A 24,464-nucleotide genomic window follows, 5' to 3' on the forward strand; every position below is an offset into this window, starting at 1 on the left:
GGAAGCAAGAGTAATTGGGATGCCACCTCTGTGGACTGTACTGTGTGTGATGTTGAGGTGGAGCAAGAGGAGGAGAGGCCACTTAAAGCAGCGAGGCCACTTGCGGCTGCCAAACAAACGGACTGGAGTAACAGAAGTTGTCAGTTGTCTTTGGACAGGACGTGACGGTGTTGGTTTACTAGTGCTTTCACTAACATTACCACCTACCCCACGGATACCTTGAACACCAAGCCTATTCCCCCTTCCACCACGACCTCTCTTTTTCCCACTCGTGTTGCTCAGACACTGTGGTAGGAGCACGCTATTAACAAAAAAAAAATTGATTTTTTACTCTGTACCAGTTGTGCACACAGGTGAATTTCAGCAGCACTAAATGACAAAGTGAGATATGGCTTGCTGTATCACATTAGTAACAGAAGAAAGTATTTTTTTAGTGTGGATGATGCTTGTATAACCTAGCACATATCCTACAAACTGTTTCAAACTGAGATGTCCCCTGCTGTATAACATTAGTAACAGAAGAAAGTTATTTCTTTTTTATTGTGGATGACGCCTGTATAACATAGAAGATATGCTCCAAACTACTTTAAACTGAGATGTCCCCTGCTGTATAATGTTTTTAACAGAAGGAAGTTTTTTTTATACTGTGGATGAGGCCTGTATAACATAGAATATATGCTCCAAGATATTTCAAACTCAGATCTAGACTGCTGTATCACATTAGTCACAGAAAAAAATAGATATTTTTACTATGCAGAAGCTCTGCATACAGCTGAATTTCACTGCCTCATTATGACAAGGTGACATATGACGTAATGTATGACGTTTGTGACAGAAAAAAATATTTTTTTAACTTTTGTTTACAATAGAAAAAATAGACTTTTTTACTCTGAAAACAGCTGAACTTCAACGCCACAAAATGACAAGGTGGCTTTTGGCATGCAGTGTCACGTTACTCACAGAAAAAAAAATATTTTTAACATCTGCATACAGCTTAATTTCACCACCACAAAAGGACTAGGTGGCTTATGGCAGACTGTATCACGTTTGTCACAGAAAAAAATATTTTTTTACTCTGGTTAGCAACAGAATTTTTTTACTGTGCATACAGCTGAATTTCACCCCCCAAGAACGACAAGGTGGGCTTCTATAGCTTGTGGTATGACATTAGCAAATGAAAAAAATTGATTTTTGTACTCTGCACGTAGGAGTTCTGCGTATACAGGTGCATCTCACAAAGTTAGAATATCATCAAAAAGTTAATTTATTTCAGTTCTTCAATACAAAAAGTGAAACTTCCCTATGATTGTGGAGCCTAATGAAACAGACTAAAGGACCTTTTTAAACACTTAGGAAGCCTTTGCAAGTGTTTTTGTTAATTATTCAAATTTACTGAGATAATAACTTTTGTGTTTTCATTGGCTGTAAGCCATAATCATCAACATTAACAGAAATAAACACTTGAAATAGATCACTCTGTGTGCAATGATTCTATATAATATGAGTTTCATTTCTTGTATTGTAGAACTGAAATAAATTAACTTTTTGATTATATTCTAATTTTGTGAGATGCACCTGTAGCTGAATTTCAACCCCACAAAATGAAAAGGTGGGCTGGTAGAGCTTGCTTGCTGCATCACATTACCAAGTGAAAAAATAGATTTTTTAAGGGTTAAGCTGTGTGCCCACTATGCGTTTTTTAAGTGTTTCCGCAGCGGCAATTCCGCCGCAGAAATGCTTGAAAAACGCTTTGTAGAAGGTCTGCTATGTTCCCCAATGATAATCCGCATGAGCTGTGCACATGCTGCGGAAATTTCCGCTGCGGATTATCATTACGGAAAAATCCGCAGCACTACCTATTATTTTGCGTAATCGCTGTGTTTTCGTCGCCATTGACTTGCATTGAATCGCTTAATATCTGCATGACTACATGTGCACATGCGGATATTAAGTGATTCAATGTGCGGATGGTACCCGGGTCTGGAGAAGAGGAGACTCTCATCCAGACCCGGGTACCATAATACCTGTAAAAAAATAGAATTTAAAATAAAAAAATACATTATGCTCACCTTCTGATGCCCCCCGGTCTCCATAGCGATGCGTCCTGGCTCCCCGGCAGCCCGCGATGGACTAAAAGGACCTTACATGATGTCATTCAGTCATGTGACAGGTCACGCGAGTACTCAAGAAAATTCCGGAGCATTTCTGCATCGTGGGCACATAGCCTTACTTAAAGGGGTTTTCCCATCTCCAATATCCTATTACAATATGTAGTAGGTGCAATAATAATAGGAAATACCTCCAATTAGAAATGTAGTATAGTTTTTTTTGGTTCTCTGTCTTTCCTCATGTGCAGCCATTGCAGGACCGTAGGTATCCATGGTTATGACCACTAGAATCTAGCTAAGTAACTGTCACTTTATCAGTGGACGTTACCCTGGATACCTAAGGTCCTGCAATGGCTGCACATGAGGAAAGAGACATGGAGAATCAGAAAAAAACTTTACTACATTTCTAATTGAAGGTGTTTTCTAATATTATTATTGTTACACCTACTACATATTGGGATAGGATCTTGGAGATCGGAATACCCCTTTGATAATAATAATTTTTATTTCTATAGCGCCAACATATTCGGCACTTTACATTTCAGAGTCGACTTGTACAGACAATAAAAGACATTACAGAATAACAATATTCACATAAATCAACAGATAACAGGAGGAGTGAGGACCCTGCTCACAAGTTTACAATCTATGAGGAATTAGGGGAAACATATAGTTAGATAGGTGAGGTGAGGTGATAGGCCAGTCTAAAGAAATGCATTTTTAGGGCACATTTAAGACTGTGGGTATTGGGGATCAATCGAAGAGTCCTGGGTAGTGCATGCCACAGAATTGGTGAAGCACGAGACAAGTTTTGGAGACAGGAGTGGGAGGTCCGGATTATTGAGGATGTTAATCTTAGGTCATTAGCAGAATGGAAGGCACGGGTAGGGTGGTAGACTGAGGCCAGAGAGAGGAGATGTAGGGCAGTGCTGAAGCATGCAGCGCTTTGTGGGTGAGGGTGATGAGTAGTGATGAGCGAGTATGTTTTGTTAACCCTTTCGCCGAGTATGCTCGGGCAAGCACTGAGTAGTTACAGCTGCTCGATGATATGTTTGATTCACTCCCATGTCCATGATTTGCAACTGTTTGACAGCTTTAATGCAGAAACTGCTGAACTAGGGAGAGAATTGGTTATTTATTAGTTAGTGTAGGTATTCCACAAGATTCTCTATACATATCCATCTCAACTAACAGTCAGTCCTTCTGAGGACTAATTCAGCTGCAGAGATATCAGTGCTAGGCAAGCAGGCTGGGTATAGAGCAGACTGCAGTGCATATAGCAAGAGGGTCCATTCCAGTTCTGTCTGCTGGTGATTTTACAGATATTCTATTTGTAGAAATAGCCTCAGGTATCAGGGGCCAGGAATAATTTTTTTTTTTATCTTAATCCTGATTATTTGCTTAAAAAGCAATCCAGAGAACACCGTTTTTCTGTGCTATTTGCTTGTTGGCACTGCAGAATACAGCCAGGTCCTTTCCATATTACAGAACTAAAAATTCAGCTATTTAAAACTGTGGTTTGTTGGTCACACGGATCACATACAGTACAGACCAAAAGTTTGGACACACCATCTCATTTAAAGATTTTTCTGTATTTTCATGACTATGACAATTGTACATTCACACTGAAGGCATCACAACTATGAATTAACACATGTGGAATTATATACTTAACAAAAAAGTGTGAAACAACTGAAAATATGTCTTATATTCTAGGTTCTTCAAAGTAGCCACCTTTTGCTTTGATGACTTCTTTGCACACTCTTGGCATTCTCTTGATGAGCTTCAAGAGGTAGTCACTGGAAATGGTTTTCCAACTATCTTGAAGGAGTTCCCAGAGATGCTTAGCACTTGTTGGCCCTTTTGCCTTCACTCTGTGGTCCAGCTCACCCCAAACCATCTCGATTGGGTTCAGGTCTGGTGACTGGAGGTCATCTGGCGTAGCACCCCATCACTCTCCCTCTTGGTCAAATAGCCCTTACACAGCCTGGAGGTATGTTTGGGGTCACTTTCCTGTTGAAAAATAAATGATGGTCCAACTAAACGCAAACCGGATGGAATAGCATGCCGCTGCAAGATGCTGTGGTAGCCATGCTGGTTCAGTATGCCTTCAATTTTGAATAAATCCCCAGCAGTGTCACCAGCAAAGCACCCCCACACCATCACACCTCCTCCTCCATGCTTCACGGTGGGAGCCAGGCATGTAGAGTCCATCCGTTCACCTTTTCTGCGTCGCATAAAGACACAGTGGTTGGAACCAAAGATCTCAAATTTGGACTCATCAGACCAAAGCACAGATTTCCATTGGTCTAATGTCCATTCCTTGTGTTCTTTAGCCCAAACAAGTCTCTTCTGCTTGTTGTGTGGCACCCCAGGGGTCTGGTTGCCACAGTAATAGAAATATTATGTCTGAGAGCAAATGGGAGGTTTCTCTGGTCAGGAGCCCTAAGCATGCAACACTGCCTGCCCAGACCTGGGAGGGGAGGAATCTGCCCTTATAAACTGGGTCTGGGGCGGGATTAGGTCAGTCAGAGCCTGGAGAGGGAAAGTGACAGCAGGAGCTCTGTAGGAGCAGGAGAGAGTGCCAGAGGCTGGAAGCTAGATAGCTCGCCTTGGCTGAAGACACTAAACCCGAACACGGAGTCCGAGGCTGTGGGGACATCCAGGTCCAGCAGCAGAATCCAACCGGCAGGGGATTCCATGTCCTCTGGCCATAGAAGCCCGGAGGCACGGTCACAAGCAAGGGACCAGCACCGCCATCGTGAAGCGCAGGCTAACGGAAGGCCCCAAGTCACCGGCCATACGGGTGAGCACCATGCGGTATACTCAGGGACGTGGGCTACTTCTACCCGCTCACAGCAAGGTAGCCAGGAAAGAGTGCAGATAGACGGGGAGGCCTACAACTCCACCTGGCTAAGGGGAGATCCTGCTAGCTCTCAGACTGACCAGGCCTCTACTGCTAGCCAGTACTCCCGGGAGGGTCTGCGTTATACCACCAGTAAAGACCCTGAACTGCACCACACGTCTCTGTGTTTCATCGCCGCACCAGCACCATCAGTACTGGGATGCTCACACCATCACTCCCATCATCCACACTAGCTGCCCTGAGGCAATACTTCTCCCGTGGGGAGTTATCCCATACTTGGCTGTGCATACAACATCAGCCTCAGCAGTCTGCAGCGCAGCGGCGGTCCCCACTGACCGCAATCCACGGGTGGCGTAGTCGGACATTTGTTATCACACTCAGACTGCCACTGGTTTGACCGCCCTGGGCACGGACCGGGTCACAGCCACGGAGGACTACAACCCCCAGCGATCCGACTCCGGGTATCCCCTGCACAGCACAGCCCAGGGGGTGCGTCAACTTTGGCGTAGTCGGCAGGATTTCGTGCCCGCAACCACCGGGTACTGCGTGCCTGAAAAAGACTTTTTGTACTTACCTGAGAGAAGTTTCCCGCCGTCCAGAGTCGTTTCCCGCCGTCGGACGCCATCTTCCGCCGTCGGACGCCATCTTGGGTCGTTTCCCGCTATCTTCTGCTGTCTTCCCGCCATCCGCAGCCGCTTCCCGCCATCGGACGCCATCTTCGGGACGCCGCACGGTAAGAAGAGGGGCGTGGACGCCGAAAGCGCGTGAGATTCGAAGCTCCGCCCCACACACTGACGCTGCATGAGGTCCTGGAAGGACCGATGATTGACTGCGAAGCCGCGGCCTACGGAAGAAGAGCATCGCAAGGTAGGCCACGGTCCACTTGGGGGGAAGGAGGATGTCGGACACCGAGGGGAGCTCCACCGCCACACCGGCCGCCAGCGCAGCCGCTGCTGCGGTCATGCCATTCACCATGCCCTATATCCCAGGGGCAACCTGGCTACCCCAGTACTCAGGGGAGTCACATACTCTAAGTGACTTTAGGGAAAGACTGGATAGCCTCTTCCAGGTATACCCCCTCACTGAAGAGCAAAAAGTAAGCATCCTGGTGGCCCAGTTAATCGGGGCAGCCCAAAGGGAGGTAAAGTCCTTGTCACCTGGGAAGAAGAGGACTGTCAGAGAAATACTAGCCTGGCTGAAAGACACAATTGATACCTGAACCTCTGCCGAGATAAAACTAAGATTTTACGGGTGCAAACAACGGGCACATGAAAGTATAAGAGACTATGCTCTAAACCTACAAGAGGCCCTGAGAGCCATTAAGCAGGCAGACCCTGACAGCGTGGGAAATGAAGACAAGCTGTTGACCGAACAATTTATTGAGGGTCTACTGTGCAATGCCCACCGAACCCAGTTGCGGGCAATAGCCTTACAGGACCCTGACCTGGACTTTGCACAGTTCAAGGACAGAGCCATCCGGGTGCTCCGAGAACCGGCACCAGGTGGCGCTGTGACCCACAGGCGCCCTGCTATCACTTATCACCAGGACGCGGCGCCCTTGTCTGCAGGGCCTGTGGGAGCTGATGTTCAGGCTTTGAACAATGACCCAGCTACAGACCTGCACCATCAGGTCCAAGAGCTGACTAAGAGCGTTGCCGCGCTAACCAGAACTGTGCAGTCTTTACAGGTCTCTTCTCCAGGAAAGATCCAGCTGGCATCCGGACCGGAGGACGTCCTAGCGACCGATACAACGAGGACGGACGACTCATCTGCCGCCGCTGCAATCAACCCGGACATATGGCAAGGTACTGTCATTTAAACGGGCACAACCTGGGGTAGAGGGCCAACCCCCAGGCGTAAGATCATCAGGCCCATCAAACTGGCATGATAAATATGTAGGGGGACGTCCGGTCTTGCCTGTGGTACTGGATGGCATTCCTATGAGTGCCCTACTAGACACTGGGTCACAGGTGACTACCATCCCGTACGTGCTCTTCAAGCGGTACTGGAATGACTCGGACATAACCCGCTACACAGATGACGACCTGAGCATTATAGCCAGCAATGGTCATCCTGTGCCCCAGATAGGATTTAAAGAGGTGACCATCAAGGTCGGTAAAGTTGAACTGCCGGCACAAGGACTGATCATTGTGGACATTGACCATCGCGAGAGTCACCCAAAAATAACCCTAGGTACTAACGTAATTGAAAACTGTCTTGCAGAGGTGGTTCTTATTTTGCAACAGGTTGCCAAGAACGCCAGTTCCAGCCAGCAGTGTGTCCTCCAAAAAGAGATCCGGGCACTGATGAAGCGGCAACAAGTGGAACTATCTGGTGGTGAGATAGGTAGCGTGAGAATGTGTGACCCGTTCCCTATTGCCTTGCCCCCAAAAAGTGAGATGATGATTTGGTGCCGGGCAGCTATTGGTCTAAGAGGTAGAGACTACCAAGCAATGGTAGAACCTGTCTACTCAGACAGTAGGCCCACCATTTTGACAGCACGGGGGGTGGTCGATGTACGCCATGGGAGGGTGCCCATCCGCATCATCAATATTGGGGAGAGAGAAGTATACCTGCCCCGGTATGCCACGCTAGCCAAATTGTTCACCATCAACCAGAACTCTGTACAGGCCATGGAACCCTTGCCTCCATCTCAACCAGAGGAAGGTAACGGCTCTAAGAAACCAATGGATGACTGGTGTCAGCAACTGCATTTGGGTACTGACTCCACTCCCTCACACCAAAAACAGGAAGTCTATCGGGTGGTTCAAGAGTACGAGAGAGTGTTTAGTAAACACCCGCTGGACTTCGGGCGAGTAAAGGGGGTAGAACATCACATCCCCACGGGAGACCATCCTCCCATAAAGGAGAGATACCGACCCGTACCCCCTGCACACTATCAACACGCCAAGGGGATGCTAAAAGACATGAAGGAGGTTGGGGTAATTAGGGACAGCTGTAGCCCCTGGGCAGCTCCACTAGTCTTAGTGAAAAAGAAAGTCAACACCATGAGAATGTGTGTAGACTACAGGAAGGTCAACCGTATCACACACAAAGATGCGTACCCGTTACCAAGGATAGAAGAGTCCTTAGCTGCATTAAAATCTGCTAACTTCTTCTCTACTTTGGATCTCACTAGCGGGTACTGGCAGGTTCCTGTAGCAGAGGCGGACCGGGAGACGACCGCATTCACCACCCCGATGGGACTCAGCGAATTTAACTGTATGCCGTTCGCGCTCTGCAACGCACCAGGAACCTTCCAACGGTTGATGGAATGCTGTCTGGGACACCGGAACTTCGAGACGGTCCTATTATACCTGGACGATGTCATTGTCTATTCCAAGACCTATGAGGACCATCTGGAACACCTGGCAGAAGTGTTTGAAGCCCTAGCAAACTATGGCCTAAAGGTAAAACCCTCAAAGTGTCATCTACTGAAGCCAAAGGTACAGTACCTGGGACACGTGGTGAGTGCTGACGGAGTGGCTCCCGACCCTGACAAGATCACCGTGATTAAGGACTGGCCAAGACCATCCAGAATTAAGGAAGTGCGGCAGTTCCTCGGGTTGGTAGGCTACTGCCGAAGATTCATTCCCGGTTTTACCAAGAAGGCAGCTCCTATGCAGGACCTCCTGATAGGCCAGTCCAGGAAGGCCAAAAACCAGAAGCCACCCTTCAAATGGGAAAAGCTGGAAGAGGAGTCCTTCCGACAGCTGAAGATGGCCCTCACGGGGGATGAAATCCTAGCGTACCCTGATTACAGCCAGCCCTTTATCCTCCACACGGACGCAAGCAACATCGGGCTAGGAGCCGTACTGTCCCAGATCCAGCAGGGGAGAGAACGGGTAATTGCTTACGCCAGCCGAAAACTGCGACCCACGGAAAGAAACCCTGAGAATTACAGCTCGTTCAAGCTAGAGTTCCTGGCAGTGGTGTGGGCAGTAACTGAACGTTTCAAGCATTACCTTGCCTCTTCCAGGTTCACCGTGTACACGGACAACAACCCGTTGACACACCTGGACACTGCAAGACTGGGTGCCCTGGAGCAGAGATGGATGGCCCGCCTGTCCAATTATGAGTTCACGATCAAATACCGGGCAGGGCGCTCCAATACCAACGCGGACGCCCTGTCCAGGATGCCAAACCTACCGGACGAAGGGGAGGGTCCAGAAGAATTGGAAGAGATCGAACTCCCTGCGTTTCACCGTCATGGGATTACCCAGTATTCCCACCGTGTGAGGAGCCAGCGATCCGCTACGTTCAACCCCTTACCCCACTACAACTGGGCTGAGACGCAAGACAGTGACCCCGCAGTCCGTCTGGTGAAGGAGATGCTAACCCAGGCTGACGCCCGCCTGGACCCAGACGCTCCGGAAGAGACCAAGCAACTGTGGACAGAAAAGAGCAGACTGTTTCTCTACAAGGAAAAGTTGTGCCGCAGAATGGTCAATTCCCGGACACATGAACTGATCTGGCAGGTTGTGGTACCGAGACGGGACGCAGCTATGGTGCTGGAGGCCAACCACAATGGGGCAGGGCACTTCGGATGGAAGAAGCTGGAGTTCCTGCTGCATGAACGGTTCTACTGGATAGGCATGAGAGGAGCCATTGAGAGGTGGTGTAGAGACTGTGGCCCGTGCAATCTAAGAAGAAGGGACCGTGCCAGCCAGAGGACTCCCCTGCAGCCCATCATCATCAGGCAGCCGCTGGAACTGGTCGCTCTGGACCATGTTAAACTGGCTCCAAGCAGAAGCGGGTATGTCTACGCCCTAACCATCGTGGATCACTACTCCCGGTTCCTGGTGGTGGTCCCTGTCAAAGACTTGACGGCTCAGACAGCAGCCAGAGCCTTCCAGCTGCACTTCTGCCGCCCACACGGGTACCCGGGCCAAGTGCTGACGGACCAAGGACCAACCTTCGAAGCGGAGGTCTTTCAGGAGTTCTGCAACCTGTATGACTTTAAGAAGATAAGAACAACGCCCTATCACCCCCAAACCAATAGACTCTGCGAGAAGATGAACCAGGTAGTGATAGATCTGCTAAAAACATTGCCCCTGGAAGAACGCAGTCTGTGGCCTGAGAAACTGCCCGATCTGGTGGACCTGTATAACCACATCCCGGTAGGTTCCACCAGCTGTACCCCGGCTTACCTAATGCGAGCAAGACCTGGTAAGCTACCTGTTGACCTGGATATGGGAGTCCTGATACCCGAGGACACCTCGCCAGAGGCAGACTGGGATACAGAACGGCAGCATCAGTACCGGAAAGTACAGGAGAGCGTCGAGCGAAGTCTCTGTCAATCAAGAGAAAGGCAGGAGAGGACTTATAACCAACATGCTCCCGCTGTTCCCCTGGTACCTGGAGAGCAGGTCTTGAAAAGAAAAAGGCGGCTCCATAAGTTGGACGACCAGTGGGAAAAGGACCCGTACACCGTACTGCCCTCAAGCCACAATAATCCAAAGGTGTACGTCATCAGCAAGGATGGAGGAGAGACCACAGCCACTGTCTCCAGAGACCACCTGAAAAAGTGCTCCGAGAAGTTGCAAAGCACGGATGAAGATCAGGAAGACCCTCAACCCGTAGAGGAAAAGGAGGAAATGATCAGCACCGTACTCGGAGACTTTCCCCGGTCCTGGACACAAGTAAACAACGCTATCGTGGTGCCCGTCCTCGCCTTTCTCCAGGGAGCCCCTCAAGTGCCTACAGAAGACCAGGTAGAGCTGGAAGAGCAGCCAGCCCAGGAGGCAGAAGAGTCCACACCAGCAGCCCAGGAGAATCAACCCTCTGCTAGTAGTGAGCCTGCCGTGCCCCTAGTGAGCCAAAGAGTGCGCAGACAGCTGCCCAGCTTGCCCATAACACCTCCTACACCCTGTAGTGCAGGACCAGTTAGTGAGCTCCGTAGGTCCACTAGAGTCACTAGAGGTCAGATGCCCGCACGCTGGAGAATATAAAGTAATGCACTGTAAATTTACCTGTTTCTTGAAAATGTTTACGGTTTGTGTTGTTGCTTGTTATTAATTATGTTTCTCAGTTACCCTGCAGATTTCTTTGGACTAACAGGTTATGGACACTGGATAACCGGAACAATTCTTGTAGATAGTTGCACATTGTGCCTCTTGCGAAGATGGCCGCAGAAGAGAAAACCTGTCTGGCGTGGCCTCCTTGTGGTCCAAAGTAGCTAGCTTCAGCCTTGCAGCCACGCTCTGGGCCAACGCAAGGGGTTTGCTTTGGACAGGTCCCCTACTTCGCTTAAACCTTCACCTTGGGTGACATGGACGCCTTCTTGTTTCACAAACTTCACCTTGGGTGATATGAACACCCGGTTGCGGACACGCCATGACCTTTAAAGAACTAAAGCTTCTTGTAAATATGTTATTGTGGTATTGTTATACCCTTGTATTTATGTTTCTTTAAAAATGTGTTTAGTCCCGGAGTACTAAAATTTACTAGGGGGGAATGTGGCACCCCAGGGGTCTGGTTGCCACAGTAATAGAAATATTATGTCTGAGAGCAAGTGGGAGGTTTCACTGGTCAGGAGCCCTAAGCATGCAACACTGCCCGCCCAGACCTGGAAGGGGAGGAATCTGTCCTTATAAACTGGGTCTGGGGCGGGATTAGGTCAGTCAGAGCCTGGAGAGGGAAAGTGACAGCAGAAGCTCTGTAGGAGCAGGAGCGAGTGCCAGAGGCTGGAAGCTAGATAGCTCGCCTTGGCTGAAGACACTAAACCCGGACACGGAGTCCGAGGCTGTGGGGACATCCAGGTCCAGCAGCAGAATCCAACCGGCAGGGGATTCCATGTCCTCTGGCCATAGAAGCCCGGAGGCACGGTCACAAGCAAGGGACTAGCACCGCCATCGTGAAGCGGAGGCTAACGGAAGGCCCCAAGTCACCGGCCATACGGGTGAGCACCACACGGTATACTCAGGGACGTGGGCTACTTCTACCCGCACACAGCAAGGTAGCCAGGAAAGAGTGCAGATAGACGGGGAGTCCTACAACTCCACCTGGCCAGGGGGAGATCCTGCTAGCTCTCAGACTGACCAGGCCTCTACTGCTAGCCAGTACTCCCGGGAGGGTCTGCGTTATACCACCAGTAAAGACCCTGAACTGCACCACACGACTCTGTGTTTCATCGCCGCACCAGCACCATCAGTACTGGGATGCTCACACCATCACTCCCATCATCCACACTAGCTGCCCTGAGGCAATACTTCTCCCGTGGGGAGTTATCCCATACTTGGCTGCGCAAGCAACATCAGCCTCAGCGGTCTGCAGTGCAGCGGCGGTCCCCACTGACCGCAATCCACGGGTGGCGTAGTCGGACATTTCTTATCACACTCAGACTGCCACTGGTTTGACCACCCTGGGCACGGACCGGGTCACAGCCACGGAGGACTACAACCCCCAGCGATCCGGCTCTGGGTATCCCCTGCACAGCACAGGCCCAGGGGGCGCGTCAGTTGCCAGTCCTTAGCAGTGGTTTCCTAGCAGCTATTTTACCATGAAGTCCTGCTTAACAAAGTCTCCTCTTAACAGTTGTTGTAGAGATGTGTCTGCTGCTAGAACTCTGTGTGGCATTGACCTGGTCTCTAATCTGAGCTGCTGTTAACCTGCGATTTCTGAGGCTGGTGACTCGGATAAACTTATCCTCAGAAGCAGAGGTGACTCTTGGTCTTCCTTTCCTGGGCGGTCCTCATGTGAGCCAGTTTCTTTGTAGCGCTTGATGGTTTTTGCAACTGCACTTGGGGACACTTTCAAAGTTTCCCCAATTTTTCGTACTGACTGACCTTCATTTCTTAAAGTAATGATGGCCACTCGTTTTTCTTTACTTATCTGCTTTTTTCTTGCCATAAAACAAATTCCAACAGTCTATTCAGTAGGACTATCAGCTGTGTATCCACCTGACTTCTGCACAACACAACTGATCGTCCCAACCCCATTTATAAGGCAAGAAATACCATTTATTAAACCTGACAGGGCACACCTGTGAAGTGAAAACCATTTCCGGTGACTACCTCTTGAATCTCATCAAGAGAATGCCAAGAGTGTGCAAAGCAGTCATTAAAGCAAAAGGTGGCTACTTTGAAGAACCTAGAATATAAGACATATTTTCAGTTGTTTCACACTTTTTTGCTAAGTATATAATTCCACATGTGTTAATTCATAGTTTTGATGCCTTCAGTGTGAATGTACAATTTTCATAGTCATGAAAATACAGAAAAATCTTTAAATGAGAAGGTGTGTCCAAACTTTTGGTCTGTACTGTATAATTGCGCAGAAAATTCTCCCATTTCTGGCCTCCATTGAAATTTTGTTTCAGTGTGTCAGTGAAGTTATTGACGCCAGTTTGCTGTTAAGAATAGTTAGCTACAGGACAGCTATTTAAAACTGTGGTTTGTTTGTCACACGGATCATATATAAGTTCGCTCTAAATTCTGCCATTTCTGGCCTCCATTAAAATTTTGTTTCAGTGTGTCAGTGAAGTTATTGACACCATTTTGCTGATAAAAATAGTTACCTACAGGACAGCTATTTAAAACTGTGGTTTGTCCATCACACGGATCACATATAAGTTAGCTGAAAATTCTGCCATTTCTGGCCTCCATTAAAATTTTGTTTCAATGTGTCAGTGAACTTATTGAAACGAAGTCGCTGTTAAAAATAATTACCTACAGGCCAGTTATTTAAAACTGTGGTTTGTCCATCACACCGATCACATATAAGTTTGCTCCAAATTCAACCATTTGTATTGAGCGTGGAAGATATTGTCTTCCATTTAAAATGGGCAAAGCGCGTGGCAAGGGACGGAGAACTGGACATGATGGTGATGGTGCATGCAGAGGCCGAGGACGTGGGCAAGCAGAAATTGTGCCACAACAAACACCCACATCTTCTTGCTCGACCTTCCTGTCCCAATTAATAGGGGACCGCAGAACACCACTATTAAACACAGAGCAGTGTGAAGAGGTTATTGGTTGGATATCAGATAATGCTTCCAGTCACTTAGCCACCACCACCACCCTCTTCCACACGGTCAAGTCTCAGTAGCCGTGAGTCTGAACTGCATATTCCTCAACCTGATCCTCCTTCCTCAAGCCATGCCGAGTGCCCAGAGACCACTGATCCCATACTTGGAAACTCCAAAGAGCTGGTCACTTTTCCAATTATGGATTCGGGCCTCTTGCCTAGTCGACTTGAAGCAGGGCAAGAGGATATCGTGACGCGCCCCCTGGGCCTGTGCTGTGCAGGGGGATACCCTGAGCCGGGCCTTCTGTAAGATGCTGGGGGTTGTAGTCTCCGTGTGGCGGCGACCCGGTCCGTGCCCAGGGCGGTCAAACCAGTGGCAGTCTATTGGTATTGTAATTGTCCGACTACGCCACCCGTGGATTGCGGTCAGTGGGGACCGCCGCTGCGCTGCAGACCGCTGAGGCTGATGTTATATGCGCAGCCTAGAATGGGATGACTCCCCACAGGAGAAGTATTGCCTCAGGGCAGCTAGAGTGAATGATGGGAGTGATGGTGTGAGTGTCCCAGTACTGATGGTGCTGGTGCGGCGATTAAACACAGAGACTTATAATTGCAGTTTCCAATGCTTTACTCACAGTTGTTATTCTGGTCACTTGTGCACATGAGGGACCGCCTGAGCCGTCATGCATTCACCAGGCAAGGGACTCGACCAACTCCCAGGCAATTCCAGAGCGTGGCACGGGGCTCCCTTCCTTTCCTTTCTCTGGCCGTCCCCACCAGTGACCCACCTTTGTCCAGATCCCTCGGGCCTTCTCTTGGCGGAACCTTTCTCCGGTTTCCCTGACCCTATGCGGTATGCTTTCCTGGTGGATGTAGTGAGGGGTCGCACCAAGATGTGGTAACAACTAGTGTTGAGCCACCCCCGTAGTGTTCGGGTTCGGTTCGTCGAACACCGGGATGTTCGAGGAACTGTTCGTCGAACTGTTCGTCGAACACCTTAGAACACCGTCGAACACCGTTAAAACCAATGGCAGGCAAACAAAAACACATAGGAACACATAGAAAACACCTTCAAAGGTGTCCAAAAGCTGACAAACTGCTCAGAAGACGCTTTCTTTAAAAAAGCCGGCCGGCAATTCAGCAGCGGCATACACCGGTACCCGACAATTTAGACATGAAGGAATAGAGCATCACACATAGATTAGATAGATAGAAACATGTCAGTCACATATATATGAAGTACAGTGACAGTGTTGCTTACTGTACTTGTCATTTAGTGTAAAGGATTTATTAAAAAATATAATAGTGTTTTCGTGCACCGCCTCTTTAAAAAAGCCGGCCGGCAATTCAGCAGCGGTACCCGACAATTTATAACAGACAGAATAGAGCTTCACACATAGATTAGATAGATAGAAACATGTCAGTCACATATATATGAAGTACAGTGACAGTGTTGCTTACTGTACTTGTCATTTACTGCAAAGGATTTATTAAAAAAAATAATAGTGTTTTCATGCACCGTCTCTTTAAAAAAGCCGGCCGGCAATTCAGCATCTGTACCCGACAATTTAGAATAGAAGGAATAGAGAATCACACATGGATTAGATAGATAGAAACATGTCAGTCACATATATATGAAGTACAGTGACAGTGTTGCTTACTGTAATTGTCATTTAGTGTAAAGGATTTATCAAAAAAAATAATAGTGTTTTCATGCACCGTCTCTTTTAGAAAGCCGGCCGGCAATTCAGCATCTGTACCCGACAATTTATACCAGACAGAATAGAGCTTCACACATAGATTAGATAGATAGAAACATGTCAGTCACATATATAATAAGTACAGTGATAGTGTTGGTTACTGTACTTGTCATTTAGTATTAAAATAAAGGATTTATTATTAAAAAAAATTGGCGTGGGATTCCCCGTAATTTTAGTCTCTAGCGGAGGTTAAGCAGACGGCTGGGGCAGATGTTTGAAGCCTGGGAAGGGGGTAATACCCACGGAGCTTCCCAGGCTACTAATATCAGCCCCCAGCTGAATACCTAGCCTTTACTAGCTATTAAAATGGAGGACCCCCCCCCAAAAAAATGACGTGGGGTCCCCCCTAATTTAATAGCTAGCAAAGGCTAGGCAGACAGCTGGGGGCTGATATTAATAGCCCAGGAAGGGTGCCATGAATATTGGCCCCCACCCAGGCTAGAAACACCAGCCGTCAGCCGCCCCAGAAATGGCGCATCCATAGGATGCGCCAATTCTGGCACTTAGCCTCGCTCTTCCACGCTGCCCTGGTGCGGTGGCAGGGGGTAATAGGGTTGGGGTTGATGTCAGCTTATAATGCCAGCTGACATCAAGCCCAGGTTAGTAATGGAGAGGCGTCTATAAGACACCCCCATTACTAACCCCATAGTCAAAGTTAAAAAAAAAACACAAACACCCAGAATAAAGTCCTTTAATTGAAATAAAGACACAATTCTTTATTGTTCTAAATTAAACCATACTTACCATCACGCCCATTCCAGCTGAAGCCAACGATCTCCTGCAATAAAAGAAAAATAATAAAGCAACCTCATCCTTACCTTTCCATGGTTCCCAGGACAGCTCCAGCTCTGCTACATCGAGATGACAGGCTGGACCGCAGCAGAACGCTGCCATCCAGCCTGTCATCCCGCGGACACTGAGAAGCGCAGGCATGCTTGCGCTCCTCAGTGTCTGACTGTGACGGCATCCAGATGAGCCGACAATGAACTCGGCTCACCTCATGTACGTCACTGACAGCGTGGGAAAATTCTCCTGCACTCAGCGCTTCAGCGTGAGAATTTTCCCACGCTGTCAGTGACGTGCATGAGGTGCGCCGAGTTCATTGGACATGACCTCGGCTCATCTGGAAGCCGTCACAGCCAGACACTGAGTAGCGCAAGCAAGCCTGCGCTTCTCAGTGTCTGCGGGATGACAGGCTGGATGGCAGCGTTCTGCTGCGGTCCAGCCTGTCATCTCGATGTAGCAGAGCTGAAGCTGTCCTGGGAGCCATGGAAAGGTAAGGATGATGTTGCTTTATTATTTTTCTTTTATTGCAGGAGATCGTTGGCTTCAGCTGGAATGGGCGTGATGGTAAGTATGGTTTAATTTAGAACAATAAAGAATTGTGTGTTTATTTCAATTAAAGGACTTTTTTCTGGGTGTTGTGTTTTTTTTAAATACTTTACTAGAAATTCATGGTGGTCATGTCTAATATTGGCGTGACCCCATGAATTTCGGGCTTAGGGCCAGCTGATAATGCCAAGCTGGCCTTAACCCCTTTATTACCCAGTGAGCCACCGCACCAGGGCCCTGGATGAGTTGGGTACAGCGCCAGAAGATGGCGCTTCTATGAACGCGCCATTTTCCGGGGCGGCTGCGGACTGCAATTTGCAGCGGGTGGGGCCCAGAAAGCTTGGGCCTCCCTGCGCTGCAGATTCCAGCCCCCAGCTGCCTAGTTGTACCTGGCTGGACACAAAAATAGGGCGTAGCTCCACGCATTTTTTTTTTAGATTCATGAAATTCATGGAATAATTAAGAAAAAAAGGGCTTCCCTATATTGTTGTGTCCGGCTAGGTACAAATAGGCAGCTGGTGGTTGGGAGCAGCCCGTTCCTGCCTGCTGTACCTGACTGGACACAAATATAGGGCGAAGCCCCACATCAATTTTTTTTTCATTATTTCATGAATTTCCTGAAATAATTTAAAAAAAATTGACGTGGGGCTTCGCCCTATATTTGTGTCCAGTCAGGTACAGCAGGCAGGAACGGGCTGCCCCCAACCACCTGCTGCCTATTTGTACCTGGCCAGACACAACAATATAGGGAAGCCCTTTTTTAAAAAAAATTTTTCATGAAATAATTAAAAAAAAATTGACGTGGGGCTTCGCACTATATTTGTGTCCAGCCAGGTACAGCAGGCAGGGACGGGCTGCCCCCAACCACCAGCTGCCTATTTGTACCTGGTTGGACACAACAATATAGGGAAGCCCTTTTTTTCTTAATTATTCCATGAATTTCATGAAATAATTTAAAAAAAAAATGCGTGGGGCTTCGCCCTATTTTTGTGCCCAGCCAGGTACAACTAGGCAGCTGGGAGCTGGAATCCGCAGCGCAGGGAGGCCCAAGCTGTCTGGGCCCCACCCACTGCAAATTGCAGTCCGCAGCCGCCCCAGAAAATGGCGCGTTCATAGAAGCGCCATCTTCTGGCGCTGTACCCAACTCATCCAGGGCCCTGGTGCGGTGGCTCACTGGGTAATAAAGGGGTTAAGGCCAGCATGGCATTATCAGCTGGCCCTAAGCCCGAAATTGATGGGGTCACGCCAATATTAGACATGACCACCATGAATTTCTAGTAAAGTATTTAAAAAAACACAAACACCCAGAATAAAGTCCTTTAATTGAAATAAACACACAATTCTTTATTGTTCTAAATTAAACCATACTTACCATCACGCCCATTCCAGCTGAAGCCAATGTCTTCTGCAATAAAAGTAAAATAATAAACCAACATCATCCTTACCTTTCCATGGTTCCCAGGACAGCTTCAGCTCTGCTACATCGAGATGACAGGCTGGACCGCAGCAGAAAGCTGCCATCCAGCCTGTCATCCCGCGGACACTGAGAAGCGCAGGCTTGCTTGCGCTCTGCAGTGTCTGGCTGTGACGGCATAAAGATGAGACAAGTTCATGTCCAATGAACTCGGCTCACCTCATGCACGTCACTGACAGCGTGGGAAAATTCTCACGCTGAAGCGCTGAGTGCAGGAGAATTTTCCCACGCTGTCAGTGACGTGCATGAGGTGAGCTCATTCATGTCCAATGAACTCAGCTGACCTCATGCACGTCACTGACAGCGTGGGAGAATTCTCACGCTGAAGTGCTGAGTGCAGGAGAATTCTCCCACGCTGTCAGTGACGTGCATGAGGTGCGCCGAGTTCATTGGACATGACCTCGGCTCATCTGGATGCCGTCACAGCCAGACACTGCAGAGCGCAAGAATGCCTGCGCTTCTCAGTGTCTGCGGGATGACAGGCTGGATGGCGGCGTTCTGCTGCGGTCCAGCCTGTCATCTCGATGTAGCAGAGCTGAAGCTGTCGTGGGAACCATGGAAAGGTAAGGATGAGGTTGCTTTATTATTTTTCTTTTATTGCAGGAGATCGTTGGCTTCAGCTGGAATGGGCGTGATGGTAAGTATGGTTTAATTTAGAACAATAAAGGAATGTGTCTTTATTTCAATTAAAGGACTTTATTCTGGGTGTTTGTGTTTTCTTTTAACTTTGACTATGGGGTTAGTAATGGGGGTGTCTTATAGACGCCTCTCCATTACTAACCTGGGCTTGATGTCAGCTGGCATTATAAGCTGACATCAACCCCAACCCTATTACCCCACTGCCACCGCTACAGGGCAGTGGGAAGAGCGAGGCTAAGTGCCAGAATTGGCGCATTCTAAGGATGCGCCATTTCTGGGGCGGCTGACGGCTGGTGTTTCTAGCCTGGGAGGGGGCCAATATTCATGGCACCCTTCCTGGGCTATTAATATCAGCCCCCAGCTGTCTGCCTAGCCTTTGCTAGCTATTAAAATAGGGGGGACCCCACGTCATTTTTTTGGGGGGTCCCCCATTTTAATAGCTAGTAAAGGCTAGGTATTCCGCTGGGGGCTGATATTAGTAGCCTGGGAAGCTCCGTGGGTATTACCCCCTTCCCAGGCTTCAAACATCTGCCCCAGCAGTCTGCTTAACCTCCGCTAGAGACTAAAATTAAGGGGAACCCCACGCCAATTTTTTTTTAAATAAATCCTTTATTTTAACACTAAATGACAAGTACAGTAATCAACACTGTCACTGTACTTCATATATATGTGACTGACATGTTTCTATCTATCTAATCTATGTGTGATTCTCTATTCCTTCTATTCTAAATTGTCGGGTACAGATGCTGAATTGCCGGCCGGCTTTTTTAAAGAGACGGTGCATGAAAACACTATTTTTTTTTTTAATAAATCCTTTACACTAAATGACAAGTACAGTAAGCAACACTGTCACTGTACTTCATATATATGTGACTGACCTGTTTCTATCTATCTAATCTATGTGTGATTCTCTATTCCTTCTATTCTAAATTGTGGGGTACAGATGCTGAATTGCCGGCCGGCTTTTTTAAAGAGACAGTGCATGAAAACACTATTATTTTTTTTAATAAATCCTTTATACTAAATGACAAGTACAGTAAGCAACACTGTCACTGTACTTCATATATATGTGACTGACATGTTTCTATCTACCTAATCTATGTGTGATTCTCTATTTCTTCTATTCTAAATTGTTGGGTACAGATGCTGAATTGCCGGCCGGCTTTTTTAAAGAGACGGTGCATGAAAACACTATTATTTTTTTTAATAAATCCTTTACACTAAATGACAAGTACAGTAATCAACACTGTCACTGTACTTCATATATATGTGACTGACATGTTTCTATCTATCTAATCTATGTGTGAAGCTCTATTCTGTCTGTTATATATTGTCGGGTACCGCTGCTGAATTGCCGGCCGGCTTTTTTAAAGAGACGGTGCATGAAAACACTATTATTTTTTTTGATAAATCCTTTACACTAAATGACAAGTACAGTAAGCAACACTGTCACTGTACTTCATATATATGTGACTGACATGTTTCTATCTATCTAATCTATGTGTGAAGCTCTATTCTTTCTGTTCTAAATTGTCGGGTACCGGTGTATGCCGCTGATGTATTGCCGGCTTTTCATGTTTCACTGTGAGCACTGTTCCCATCGATTTGGGCAATCACTGTAATGCCACAACCACCATGGCTGTGGCATTACAGTGAGTGGCAGACAATCCCTGCATGATTGGTGCTCTAAATAGCGCCAGACATGCAGGACAGCTTTTGGTGCACGAACAGTTATCGAACATAACCTCGAACAGCCGAATTTTTTGCAAATCGTTCGGGTTCGTCGAACAACTCGAACACCGCCCAAAACAGCTTGAATTTGAGATTGGCGAACAGTTCTAGTCGAACACCGCTCATCTCTAGTAACAACCTCCGGTCTTTGGCTGAGGAATCTGTTGCCTCCACCAATTTGGGTTCCAGTACCCTGTTCTGCCAACCCTTCACCCTGTATCTCCTGGGCATATGGGGTTCCTTCTTTACTCGCGTCTCTGGGCCTTTCTCTGTGTTCCTTGCTTCCTTTCTCCTCTGTTCCAGTTCCTTTCTTACTTTCCCTTCCGTTCCTTCTCCTCTCTCTCTTTCTGCTGTTTCTGGCCTCCACTCCAGGCCTGCCTCTGGAGCTGGGCCCAGACTGAGCCACAGCTCCCTGTCAGCCCTCTCTGGCTGAACTCCTCTCTGAACTGGCTCAACTGACTGACTGTCCTAAGATGGTGCCCACCTTATATACCTCCCTCTAACACCTAAGCCCAGGTGACTAGCAACCAATGGGCTCCTACTAGAGATGAGCGTTGTTCGACTCGAACTGTTCGCCAATCTCAAATTCGAGCTGTTTTGGGCGGTGTTCGAGCCGTTCGGCGAACAAGAACGATTTGAGAAAAATTCAGCTGTTCGAGGTTATGTTCGATAACTGTTCGTGCACCAAAATCATAACTGGATTTTTTCTCAGTAATGATGAAAATTAATGTTAATACGCAGTTTGAGTGTACAGCGGGGTGGGGGGAGGGGCAGGGGATGGCTCTGCAGGAATAATGAAGATCTCCATTTTTTTTTCTCTTTCCCGCATTTACAGTGGGGAGGTGCAATCTGTCAGCCTATCAGCAGCGCACACACGGAGCGAAGAGCTTTTTTTCACACAAGCAAGGGCATGTGTCATTGGCAGTGTATGTCACATGTCCTTGCCCTATAAGACCAAGCCATTTTCCCCGTCGCCACCATTTTCTCACTGCTGCAGCTGCGTGTTAGACGGCACCGCTGTTGCTGTGTGCGCTATACCTTGTTAATTTCAAGCCAATTTTCGCACAAATCTACAGATAGCTTTGGAGTAGGGAATAGTTGTGATTGCAGTCCTTTTAAGGACTAGGTTACAGCATTTCCTACGACTTTTATCAGGCAGGTCTGTGCTCTTAAATAGATAGATTGTGGGAGTAAAGACTAATTGTAATTGCAGTCCTTTTCAGGACTAGGTTACATCAGTTCCTATCAGTTTTTGCCAGGCAGGTCTGTGCCAGTGCTGTGCAAGTTTTTTTCACAGCATTTGGCTGAATCTAGCAAAGCTAATCCTTTTTGGCCTATTGCAGAGTGTGTTAGTCAGTGGAGTAGCCTATCTGTGTTGCAAGATATACCACCTGTGTATAGAATACCAATTTTTTTACTGCACCTAGTGAAGTAAAATCTTTTGGGCATAGCATCATTCTATTAGTCCATCTATACTGACCTCCATCAGGGTGCAAATTGAATATAATTTTTTTCTGCATCTAGCTCTGAAAAAATATTTGGGCTTCTAGCAGTGTGTGGGACTTGTTCTATTAGTCCATCTATACTGACCTCCATCAGGTTGCAAACTGAATATAATTTTTTTCTGCATCTAGCTCTGAAAAAATATTTGGGCTTCTAGCAGTGTGTGGGACTTGTTCTATTAGTCCATCTATACTGACCTCCATCAGGTTGCAAACTGAATATAATTTTTTTCTGCATCTAGCTCTGAAAAAATATTTGGCCTTCTAGCAGTGTGTGGGACTTGTTCTATTAGTCCATCTATACTAACGTCCATCACGCTGCAAATTCAAAATAATTTTTTGTCTGCATCTAGCTCTGAAAAAATATTTGGCCTTCTAGCAGTGTGTGCGACTTCTCTATTAGTCCATCTATACTGACCTCCATCAGGTTGCAAATTCAAAATAATTTTTTGTCTGCATCTAGCTCTGAAAAAATATTTGGCCTTCTAGCAGTGTGTGGGACTTTCTCTATTAGTCCATCTATACTGACCTCCATCAGGCTGCAAATTAAAAATAATTTTTATCTGCATCTACCTCTGAAAAAATATTTGGCCTTCTAGCTGTGTGTGGGACTTGTTCTATTAGTCCATCTATACTGACCTCCATCAGGTTGCAAACTGAATATAATTTTTTTCTGAATCTAGTTCTGAAAAAATATTTGGCCTTCTAGCAGTGTGTGGGACTTTCTCTATTAGTCCATCTATACTGACCTCCATCAGGTTGCAAATTAAAAATAATTTATATCTGCATCTAGCTCTGAAAAAATATTTGGCCTTCTAGCAGTGTGTGGGACTTTCTCTATTAGTCCATCTATACTGACCTCCATCAGGTTGCAAATTAAAAATAATTTTTTGTCTGCATCTAGCTCTGAAAAAATATTTGGCCTTCTAGCAGTGTGTGGGACTTTCTCTATTAGTCCATCTATACTGACCTCCATCAGGTTGCAAACTGAATATATTTTTTTTCTGCATCTACCTCTGAAAAAATATTGGGCTTCTAGCTGTGTGTGGGACTTGTTCTATTAATCCATCTATACAGACCTCCATCAGGTTGCAAACTGAATATAATTTTTTTCTGCATCTACCTCTGAAAAAATATTTGGGCTTCTAGTTGTGTGTGGGACTTGTTCTATTAATCCATCTATACAGACCTCCATCAGGTTGCAAACTGAATATAATTTTTTTCTGCATCTACCTCTGAAAAAATATTTGGGCTTCTAGCTGTGTGTGGGACTTGTTCTATTAGTCCATCTATACTGACCTCCATCAGGTTGCAAACTGAATATAATTTTTTTCTGCATCTAGCTCTGAAAAAATATTTGGCCTTCTAGCAGTGTGTGGGACTTCTCTATTAGTCCATCTATACTGACCTCCATCAGGTTGCAAATTAAAAATAATTTTTTGTCTGCATCTAGCTCTGAAAAAATATTTGGCCTTCTAGCAGTGTGTGGGACTTTCTCTATTACTCCATCTATACTGACCTCCATCAGGTTGCAAATTCAAAATAATTGTTTGTCTGCATCTAGCTCTGAAAAAATATTTGGCCTTCTGGCAGTGTGTGGGACTTTCTCTATTAGTCCATCTATACTGACCTCCATCAGGCTGCAAATTAAAAATAATTTTTATCTGCATCTACCTCTGAAAAAATATTTGGCCTTCTAGCTGTGTGTGGGACTTGTTCTATTAGTCCATCTATACTGACATCCATCAGGTTGCAAGCTGAATATAATTTTTTTCTGCATCTAGCTCTGAAAAAATATTTGGCCTTCTAGCAGTGTGTGGGACTTTCTCTATTAGTCCATCTATACTGACCTCCATCAGGTTGCAAATTAAAAATAATTTATATCTGCATCTAGCTCTGAAAAATATTTGGCCTTCTAGCAGTGTGTGGGACTTTCTCTATTAGTCCATCTATACTGACCTCCATCAGGTTGCAAATTAAAAATAATTTTTTGTCTGCATCTAGCTCTGAAAAAATATTTGGCCTTCTAGCAGTGTGTGGGACTTTCTCTATTAGTCCATCTATACTGACCTCCATCAGGTTGCA

The sequence above is a fragment of the Phyllobates terribilis genome, unplaced genomic scaffold, assembly GCF_046119375.1.
Source record: "Phyllobates terribilis strain yellow unplaced genomic scaffold, ASM4611937v1 Scaffold_4__5_contigs__length_816908805, whole genome shotgun sequence".
Lineage (NCBI taxonomy): Eukaryota > Metazoa > Chordata > Amphibia > Anura > Dendrobatidae > Phyllobates > Phyllobates terribilis.